We start from the raw sequence: 10331 nt of genomic DNA, 5'->3' as shown, positions 1-10331 counted from the left end.
CAACAATTCAATTACAGGTCTAAAATGTCACGTCTTTATTTTAAGTGCTTATTAAATCCTTTATTAATTCATGCTAATCATTAAATTACAAGAAAACTGTCTATAAATTCTACTGTTGAAAACAGAAAATACGCTGAAGCATTAAAAAAGTTGTTCACAGATTTTCATTAAGTTTCAATTGTTTCATTATCCTACCATCATCTTTGTCACTGAATAAAATAATATTTTAAAAGCTCTTTTGGAGAAAAGAAACAAAACTATGCATATTGTATTTTTAAATGAGATAGTTTTAATTTACTTTAGACTTCTACTGAAAAGGGAATTGAGTTTCATAAATGTGAATTTTTAAGAAATGTTTCAAAGTAGATAATTATGGCCTGTTCCACCAGAGTCAAAAGTAATTAACAATCTATGGCCTTATTTAACAACGCATTCAGAAAGGACTCACTGAATCCTTAACAGCACCTCCAACAAATCAGCATATTAATTCTATGGAAAAGGTATGATAATAATTCTAATTTTTAGCTTTAAACATGAGGTATATTCTTCTTTCTATAATATGCAAGAAAATTTCTAATAGTAGGATGAAAGATAAAAACAAGAGGTAAAATAATCATATCTATACATAATATTTCATTTATATTATAATACCAGATATATTTTAATATGCTTTCATAGATTTATTTTGTATTGTGAAAGGAAAATAAAAGATTGGGACCACAAACTCACTATATTTTGCCAAAGGGAAAAGTTCAGCTTGGAAACAGTCATGCAAAAACAGTCTCTCTTTTATTCCAAAGCAGATAGCTATAATTTCACATGCTTACTTTGCCGTATGTAAAATGTAGTTTTATTGAGTACAAGACAAATGCATAATTGACCCACCACTCCTTTCTTTTCGTGTGTAAAATGTAGATTCACTGGGTGCTAATCAGAGCTTCCCAAGAAAGTAACCACTTGCCCCATTGCCTACCCACTTACTCCCCATCAATTTTTCTTCCCCTCCCACTTGCTCTTCCATTTTTAAATATTAAATTTCCCAAAACATTCTTTGGAACAAGCACAAGACACAAATCCTACTGACTTGTGTTTTCCCCCAACCAGGTGTATCCTCAGCCTTGGCAAAATAAACCTCTAAATTGATTGAGATCTTCCCCAGTCACTTTTCAGTTTACAGATTAGTTATGCCTATGAAAAACAGAGCTATTGTCTTAAACTGGGATTATGTTAGTAGATTTCTGTGTTGCCATAAAGGAATACCTGAGGCTGGGTAATTTGTAAGGAGCAGAAGTTTAATTGGCTCACAGTTTGGCAGGCTGTACAGGATGCATGGTGCAATGTGCAGCATCTGCTTCTTGTAAGGGCCTGAGGAAGCTTATAATCATGGACAAAGGCAAACATGCCATCATACCACATGGTGAAAACAGAAGCAAGAGAGAGAAGTACGAGATCCTAGACTGTTTTAACAAGCAGATCTTGCATAAACTTAGAGTGAGGACTTTCTCATTACCACAAGGATGGCACCTAGCCATTCATGAGAGATCTGACCCCACGATCAAAACACCTCCCACCAGGCACCACCTTCAACATTGGAGATTACATTTCAATGTGAGAGATTTGGAAGGGACAAAACATCCAATATGTATCATTCTGCCCCTGGCTTCCCAAATCTCATGTTCTCACATTGCAAAACAAAATCATCCCTTCCCAATAGTCCCTCAAAGTCTTAACCCATTTCAGCATCAACTCAAAAAGTCCAATCTCATTTAAGACTCAAGACAAGTTCCTTTCACGTGTGAGCAAGTAAGATCAAAAACAGGTTATTTCCAAGATATAATAGTGACACAGGCATTTTGTAACATTCCTATTCCGAAGGAATAAATCAGCCAAATGAAAGAGGCCTCACATAAGTTCAAATTTCAGCAGGGAAGATATTAAATCGAAAGCTCCAAAGTAATCCTTGACTCCATGTTCTATATTCAGGGCACCCTGGTGCAAGAGATGGGCTCCCAAGGATTTAAGCAGCTCTGCCCCATGACTTTACAGGGTGCAGCCCCTATGACTGTTCTCAAGGGTTGGTGTCCTGTGCCTATGGCTTTTCCATTCTGATGCTGCAAGATGCTAGTGGCTGTAACATGCTGGGATCTAAGAGGTAGTGGTCCTGTTCCTACAGATTCACTAGACAGTAGTCTTGTGGGAACTCCATGTGAGGGCTCCAACATCACATTTCCCATCAGCATTGCCCTAGTAGCAGCTATTAGGAGGGTCTCCATTCCTGCAGTAGGCTTCTCTCTGGCCACAGAGGCTTTTCCATATAGCCTGTGTGAATTCTTAGTGGAAGCTATCAAGCCTTCTTCACTCTTGCATTTCGTGTATCTGCAGGCTTAACATCATATGGAAACTTCCAAGGCTCATTGCTTGTGCCCTGTGGAGTGGTGGCTCAAGATATATCTGGGCTCCTTTGAGCAAAGGCTGGAGATGGAGTGTCAGTGTGCAGAGAACACCATCCTGAGGCTGCACAGAAAAGTGGAGCCCTGGAGTGGCTCCCCAAATTATTCAGTGCTTCCAGTCCTCTGAGCCTGTGATGAGAAAGCCTGCCTCAAAGATTTCTAAAATGCCTTTGACGTATTTTTCCCATTGTCTTGGATATTAGCACTTGACTTCTTTTTAGTCATGCAAATAACTCTAGCAAGTTGTTGCTCTACAGTTCATTTGTGTTCCTCTCCTAAAACTACTTGTTCCTTCTCTACCACATAGCTAGGTTAAACATTTTCCAAACTTTTATGCCATTCTTTTCTTTTAAATATAAATTTCAAATTTAAGTCATTCCTTTGCTCTCATATCTGATCATAAGCTGTTAGAAGGTGTCATATTTCTTGCATGCTTTGCTGCTTAGAATTTCTTTTCTTTTCTTTTTTTTTTTTTTTTTTGAGATGGAGTTTCACTGTTGTTGCCCAGGTTGGAGTACAATGGCGCGATCTTGGCTCACAGCAACCTCCGCCTCCTGGTTTCAAGCTATTCTCTTGCCTCAGCCTCCCGAATAGGTGGGATTATAGGCATGCACCACCACACCTGGTCAATTTTTTGTAATTTTAGTAGAGATGGGGTTTCTCCATGTTGGTCAGTCTGGTCTCAAACTCCTGACCTCAAATGATTCTCCTGCATTGGCCTCCCAAAGTGCTGGGATTACAGGCTTGAGCCACTGCGCCTGGCCAACTTCTTAGAATTTCTTCTGCCATATACCCTAAGTAATAATTCTTAAGTTCAAACTCTCACAGATCTCTGATATATTAGTCCGTTATTGCATTGCTATAAAGAAATACCTGAGACTGCGTAATTTATAAGGGAAAGAGTTAATTGACTCCTGGTTATGCAGGCTGTACAGAAGGCATGGAGGTATCTGCTCTTCTTCTGTAGATGCCTCACAAAGCTGATTGGGAGCCAGGTGTCTTACATGATGGAGAAGGAGCAAGAGAGAGATAAACATTTTTAGGCAACCAGACCTTGTGAGAACTCTATCACAAGAACAACACTAGAAGGACAGTGCTAAACCATTAGAAACTGCCTCCATGATCTAATCACCCTCCATCAGGCCCCGCCTCCAACACTGGGGATTTGACATGAGATTGTGGCGAGGACAGAGATACAAACCATATCAGCTGGGATGTGGACAGAATGCAGTCAAACTTTTGTAGGTCATAACACATGCGACTTTTATTTCAGTTCCCAATAACTTCCTCATTTCCATCAGAGACCTCGCCAGCCTGGACTTCTCTGTTTCTCTATCAGCATTTTGGTCACAACCATTTAATGAGTCTCTAAGAAGTTTAAAAGTTTCCCTCATCTTCATGTCTTCTGAGCCCTCTAAACTCTTTCAACCTCTTCCCATTACCCAGTTCCAAAGCTGCTTCCACATTTTCAAATACCCTTATATAAACACCCCATTCTGGATACCAATTTTCTGTGTTAGTAAGCTTTTGTATAGCCATAAAGTCTCATTGTATGCTTACGATCATGGCAGAAGGTGAGCGAGGAGCAAGTATATCACCTGGCAAAAGCAGAAGCAAGAGAGAGAGTAGAGGGAGGTCCCAGACTTTTTTAAACAAGCATATCTTGCATTAACTCAGAGTGGGAACTCCCTTATTACCACAAGGATGGCACCAAGCCATTTATGAAGTATCCATTCCCATGTTCAAAACACCTCCCACCAGGCCCCACCTTTAACATTAGGGATTACATTTCAAGATGAGATTTGGAGGGGACAAGACATCCAAACCATTTAAGGGCTGAAGCTTTTGTTGTTGTTTTTTTTAGAATTTTTTTTAAAAAGTAGTAAAATATTATCTTTGAACAGTAGGATCTATATTCTGATATTTTACATAAATAGCTGAAGGAAAATAGGTTATACCAGCTTCTTCTTATCTGAGTGGGACATATTATAATATCATATTACCTTAAAGGTTTGAAGGATACGTGGATGTAAAAGACTTCTACTTAAGGTTTGTTGAGATCAGCAAAGAGTGTTATTTCTCCACTACAAAGCTCCTTAAGAAAATATTACTACTTGTTAAACATACAGACAAGAAATAAATGCTTTTTACCACTTAATTTCATTATTCCTTCTTTTAACTTTATGCATTGTGACTAACAATTATTGCAGAAATGCTTAAATATACAAGTCACCTATGTGCTTGTTAAATGGTAGGTATTTTTTAAAATAAAATAGATAAAAATACTTTTATGGAAATCAACAGCAGATTCATTTGTGAAGTAATATTTTTGAACCCTAGCACAAGAATTGAAACAATGAGTAAAAGAAAAAAGGATGGCATGTTTGTGTTAATATAAGAAAAACCTCAATCACTTTCAAGATGGAGTTGTGTATTCATGAGGGTTTTTGAGTCCTTGCCACTTCAATTATTGAAGTATAGTTGGAATTGCATGTGTAGTCCAAGGGCTTAAATATCTGTGGAATAAATTCCATATAAGTACTTAGACAACCTTTCATAATATTAATTTTGTATACAGCTTGAAAGTAACTTGTAAATCAGAGCTAAAGCTAGGGTAAGACAAAGATATAAGAAGTTTATGTTATTCATTACTGGTTTTAAATACACAAAGAAATTGCTTATACTAAAAAGAATTGATCTGATTTCTATAGCAGAATTTCTTGTGTTTTTTAATGATTACATTTTGTATATCGATCTGGTTATTAATGTGTTTTGTTTATTTAAAAAAGTTTAAATACTCCAAGAAAGTCTAAATTCTGTTCTCCAAGTTTGTTGCCATTTTCAACTACATGTTTTGCGCTGCTGTCAGAGTGGCCTTTACAAAATGCAAACATAAACATGTCACTCTCTAGCTAAATTTTCTCCAGTCGCTCCCAATAGTCTTTCAGGTAAGTCAAATTTCCACAGTTTTGCCACAAAATAGTTCATCATGCAGTCCTTTATATCTGATCTTTACTAGTTTAACAACCACTAGTGGCACATTAGGAAAGCTCCCATGGTATTTTTGGCATTTAACCTATGCATTTCTCATTTTTTCCTGGACTGTTCTTATCCCAGCATCATCTCATCCCAAAAGCTTGCCCTGACTCCGAACTTGATTCTGATTCTGCCTTTTAATCTTTAGAATTTTTAATGCATTCTTCAGGATTTTGCAGTATTCTTTGTTTTGGCTTACATTTCACTCCTTTTATTTTTACATAGCTGACTACCTCAGTCTAACGCTTCACTCTTGGTTTTTGCCTTCGGACCCTACCGATGACTTTCACTTACAAGTATCATTTAGATGTAATTTCTTTGGCTTCAGCTTCTTTCTGCTTGCATCCCAAGCTCAAATTTCACAACAAATATTACGACTACTTGAATTTTACATTCTTCTTTTCACCTTTATGTTTTAATTTTTCTTAATCTCAGTGTCTGGAAGACTTTTTTTCCCCCTGTCTGTACAGGGGAACCTGATTGCTACATATAATAATAACTTTCTTAAGCAGACATCCATTTTGTTCATTATATTAATGAAAATTTATTGAGCATCTATATTTCATATACCTTTTTTGGGGACACTGCAGAGAGAAAAATCAATCAAACCCTAACCCAATGAAGGTTGTATTCCAGTAATATATCAGATTTGTCATACCTCTAAATTAGGTACAGATGTTCTTTGATGGGTTTATGAAGATACTGGCCAATATCAGGTTTCAGAATCTGAATGCCTCTGTCTTATTCCTTATTAATCTACTTATGAGTAAAAATAACTTCCTAGTAAAGTATAAGTGATATGTGTTATATTTCTCTATGTTAATATTGTAATATCAATATATATTTTACAATTGCAATTGGAATTTGAAATTAAGCTAAATATGATTAGACTTATAAAATCTTTACCAATGATATAATTCTTAGTACTAAAGAAACTAAGCTAGAATTTGCAATTGCAAATGACAAAATAAATACTACTTTCCATGCAAAAAACTGTAAGTTGTAAACATAAAAAGATAGTAATAATGTTTAAAAATCAGAAGTTTCACATGAAAAGTTAATATCTTAAATTTAGTGTTTTATTTTTAAGTATATTCATATTTTTTAAAAATCATAAACAACAGTAACAAAATTGTAAGTTGCAGCAACAGTGTTGATATAAAGTAAAAAACAAGAAACAGAATAAGAAATTAACAAATGTATAGTTTCTTCTTTCATACAGACACTATAATTAAAGGAACCAAATACAAACAAAACAAACTATGTACTTTTACTTGTAGTGTGCTTTCAAGATAATTTGCAAATTCTATTTTGAAAAGCTAGATAGTCCATGTAGTTCTCAAATTCTCCTTTAAAATAAACTTATTTGGGTTAAGATATTTTTTAAATCAAGAAGTACATACTTATTGATAGCTATTATGTTGCCTTATGTTACCAACGAATTAACATAAATAAATTTATACAGTTTATCAATATGAAATTTAGAAGAATCCATGCTCATTTAAAATAATAGAAGTGTAAACAGACAGTGATTAACTATTTTGAGTCATTCAGTATGTATAGCCTCTCTATTTCAGCTTAGATGGACACTAAGCAGGGAAAGCAAGAGGTGGCCTGATATCTAACTCTGTTACAAAAACATGATCAGTACACCAATATCTAACGTTCAAGAAAAGAAGGTACTAAAGGTAGAAATATAGAAGGTGGGTTGAGTCAGTCAGACCAAGTTTCAATCCCATTATAAACAACTTAAAAATCTGTGCACAACAGGCAAGTTGGTTATCTTTCCAATTCATTCATTCATGCAGCAAATAGCAACACTTCAGTTGTTAGGACCTGTCCAATTGCAGCTCATAGTCCAGCAGAAAACAGAGTTTTGAATGACTTAGTACAATTATTATGAGTATTAGAGTAATACGTGATATTCTGATTAAAGATAAAAAGGAAAGTAGCAAAATCAGTGTCATTATCTCTAAAATGTGTTTAATAGATTCAGTAGACTTACTTTATAGAGATGTATAAGGGTTTGTTAAAGTAATGTACATAATACAGAATATTTTAGCAACTTTCACTTGGTAGGTACTTAAAATTTTTCTTAGTGTAAAACAGATAAGTTATCAGAAATATGCGAATCAGATTTAGGTAGCCAATATGAAACCATCCTTTAGTGACTAACAGTTATGATTTGGAGCTATGATACACAACAAACAGTTATGAATTACTAAGTACATATTTACACTCTTCATGCAGACTTAAGGCACCCTCACCATTAGTGAAGTTCCTTCAGCCTTAAAAGTGGAGGTTTGTATTAGGGTATTTAACACCAGATGCTTCTTGTAGTTAGTATTCATTGATAAATTACTTAAGTGAGGAACATGAGAATGCTAGATCCATGAGGGAAAAGTTGAGAAGAAAGAATACATAACCATGACTGTAACTCACAACAGCTTGGGTTTCGCTATAATAAAATACAATCAAAATCTCAGGGACTTAAAACAATAAAAATTTAGTCAGGCTACATATCTATTAAGAGTTGGAATGTTGCAAAGAGAAAATTCATCAAAACCCAACCCAATGAAGTCTATAGTCCAATAATGTGTCAAACTTCTCATACTTGTAAATTAAATATATACTTTATTAGATCTGTTTATGAAGACACAGTCCAGTAGCCGCTTGCAGAGTCTGAATGCCTGTTTTATTTCTTATTAATTTACTTGTAAGTAAGATAATTTTATAATGTAATATATGGTATATATTTCTGTACATTAATATATGTTTTAACCTCCTCCACATATTCTTTAATTTGGGACACAAACTGAGAAGAAAAGCAAATTGAACTCTAAAGCTTCCATGCCCAGGGGTAGCAAACATCATTTCCCTTCATATTCCATTAGCTAAAGAAACCATATGGTCAAGTCTTTTGTCAGATAGAATATAAACTTATCACCAAAAGAGAGAAGAGAATAAGAATATTAGTCTGCCATGAAATTACACATGTTTCAGTATGCAAACCAACCAAATCCACTTCATTTCATGAAGTACAGAATGTGCTTTAATATTATTTCTTTATAATTTAGTCAATTAAATACTTCTTTGTGATTTCAAAATCGTTCAGATAATATGAAATGAAACAGAAATCTCATGTTGTTCAGGAGTCAGAATCCATATGGCATATGATTCTTGCATTTGGGATATCAATGATTGACATTAGGCATGATATGTTCATATGGCCTTGGGAAAATATTGTATTTGTAGAAGGTATGAGTTTTTTTTTCCCACTGATTCCCTTTTATTATCTCTTCAAACAATGCTGAATTATAACCATATTTTATATATGATTATAATTATATATATATATATATATATGTGTGTGTATATATATAACAATCCTACCATAGTCTCTAAGTGTTCAGGTGAAAGGAAGAATTGCATGTCTCTCACTTGAAATAAAAAACTAGAAATGATTAAGCCTCATGAGGAAGGCAGGTTGAAAGCCAAGATAGGTCAAAACTCAACTGCTTGTGCCAAAAAGACAAGTTACGAAAGCAAAGGAAAAGTTCTTGTAGGAAATTAAGTGCTACTCCAGTGAACACACTAATGATAAGAAAGTGAAATAGCCTTATTGCTGACATAAACTAAGTTTTAGGAGTCTGGACAGAATATGAAGCCAACTACAGCATTCCCTTAAGTCAAAGAATAATCCAGAACAAGGCCTAACTCTTTAATGCTAAGAAGACTGAGAGAGGTGAGGAAGCTGCAGAAGTAAAGTTGGAAGCTAGCAGAGGTTGTCTCATGAGGTTTATGGAAAGAAATCATGTTTATATTATAAAAGTGCAAGGTGAGGCAACAAATGCTAATGTAGAAGCTGCAGCAAGTTATCCAGTTGATCTGACTAAGATCATTGATGAAGGGAGCTACACTAAACAACAGATTTTCAATGTAGGCAAAAAAGCCTTATATTAGAAGGTATTGTCTAGGTCTTTCATAGCTAGAGAGAAGTCAATGCCTGCCTTCAAAGCTTCAAAAGACACGCTGATTCTATTGCTAGTGGCTTATGCAGCTGGTAATTTCAAGTTGAAGCCAATGCTTATTCATAATTCTGAAAATTTTAGAGCCCTTAAGAATTACGCTACATCTACTCTGCCTCGGTTTTACAAATATAACACTAAGCCTGGATTGTAGCATATCTGTTTATAGTATGGTTTACTGAATACTTTGAGCTCACTGTTGAGAAATTCTGCTCATAAAGAAAGATTCCTTTCCAAACATAACTTTTAATTGACAATGAACCTGGTCACCCAAGAGCTCTGATGAAGATACATGTGGAAATTAATTTTTGTTTTATGATTGGTAACACAACACCCATTCTGTAGCCCATGAATCAAAAAGTAATATTTACTTTCATATCTTATTATTTAAGAAAATAGATTTCATAAGTATATAGCTGCCATTGATAGTGATTCATCTGATGGATCTGAGTAAAGTAAGTTGAAAACCTCCTGGAAAGGATTCATCCTTATAGATGCCATTAAAAATATTTGTGATTCATGGGTGAAGATCAAAATATTGATATTAAGAGGAGTTTGAAAAAAGTTGATTTCAACCCTTGTGGGCGGTTCAAGACTTCAGTGGAAGAAGTAACTGCAGATATACTGGAAATAGTAAGAAAACCAGAATTAGAAGTGAAGACTAAAGATGTGACTGAATTGCTGCAACTTCACGATAAAATTTGAACGGATGAGGAGCTGCTTCTTATGGATGAGCAAATAAAGTGGTTCCTTGACATAGAATCCACAAGTGATGAAGATTCTGTGAACACTGTTGAAATGACAACAAAGGATTTAG

Source organism: Mandrillus leucophaeus, unplaced genomic scaffold (genome assembly GCF_000951045.1).
Source record: "Mandrillus leucophaeus isolate KB7577 unplaced genomic scaffold, Mleu.le_1.0 Scaffold965, whole genome shotgun sequence".
Taxonomy (NCBI): Eukaryota; Metazoa; Chordata; class Mammalia; order Primates; family Cercopithecidae; genus Mandrillus; species Mandrillus leucophaeus.
This window is presented reverse-complemented; position numbering follows the sequence as displayed.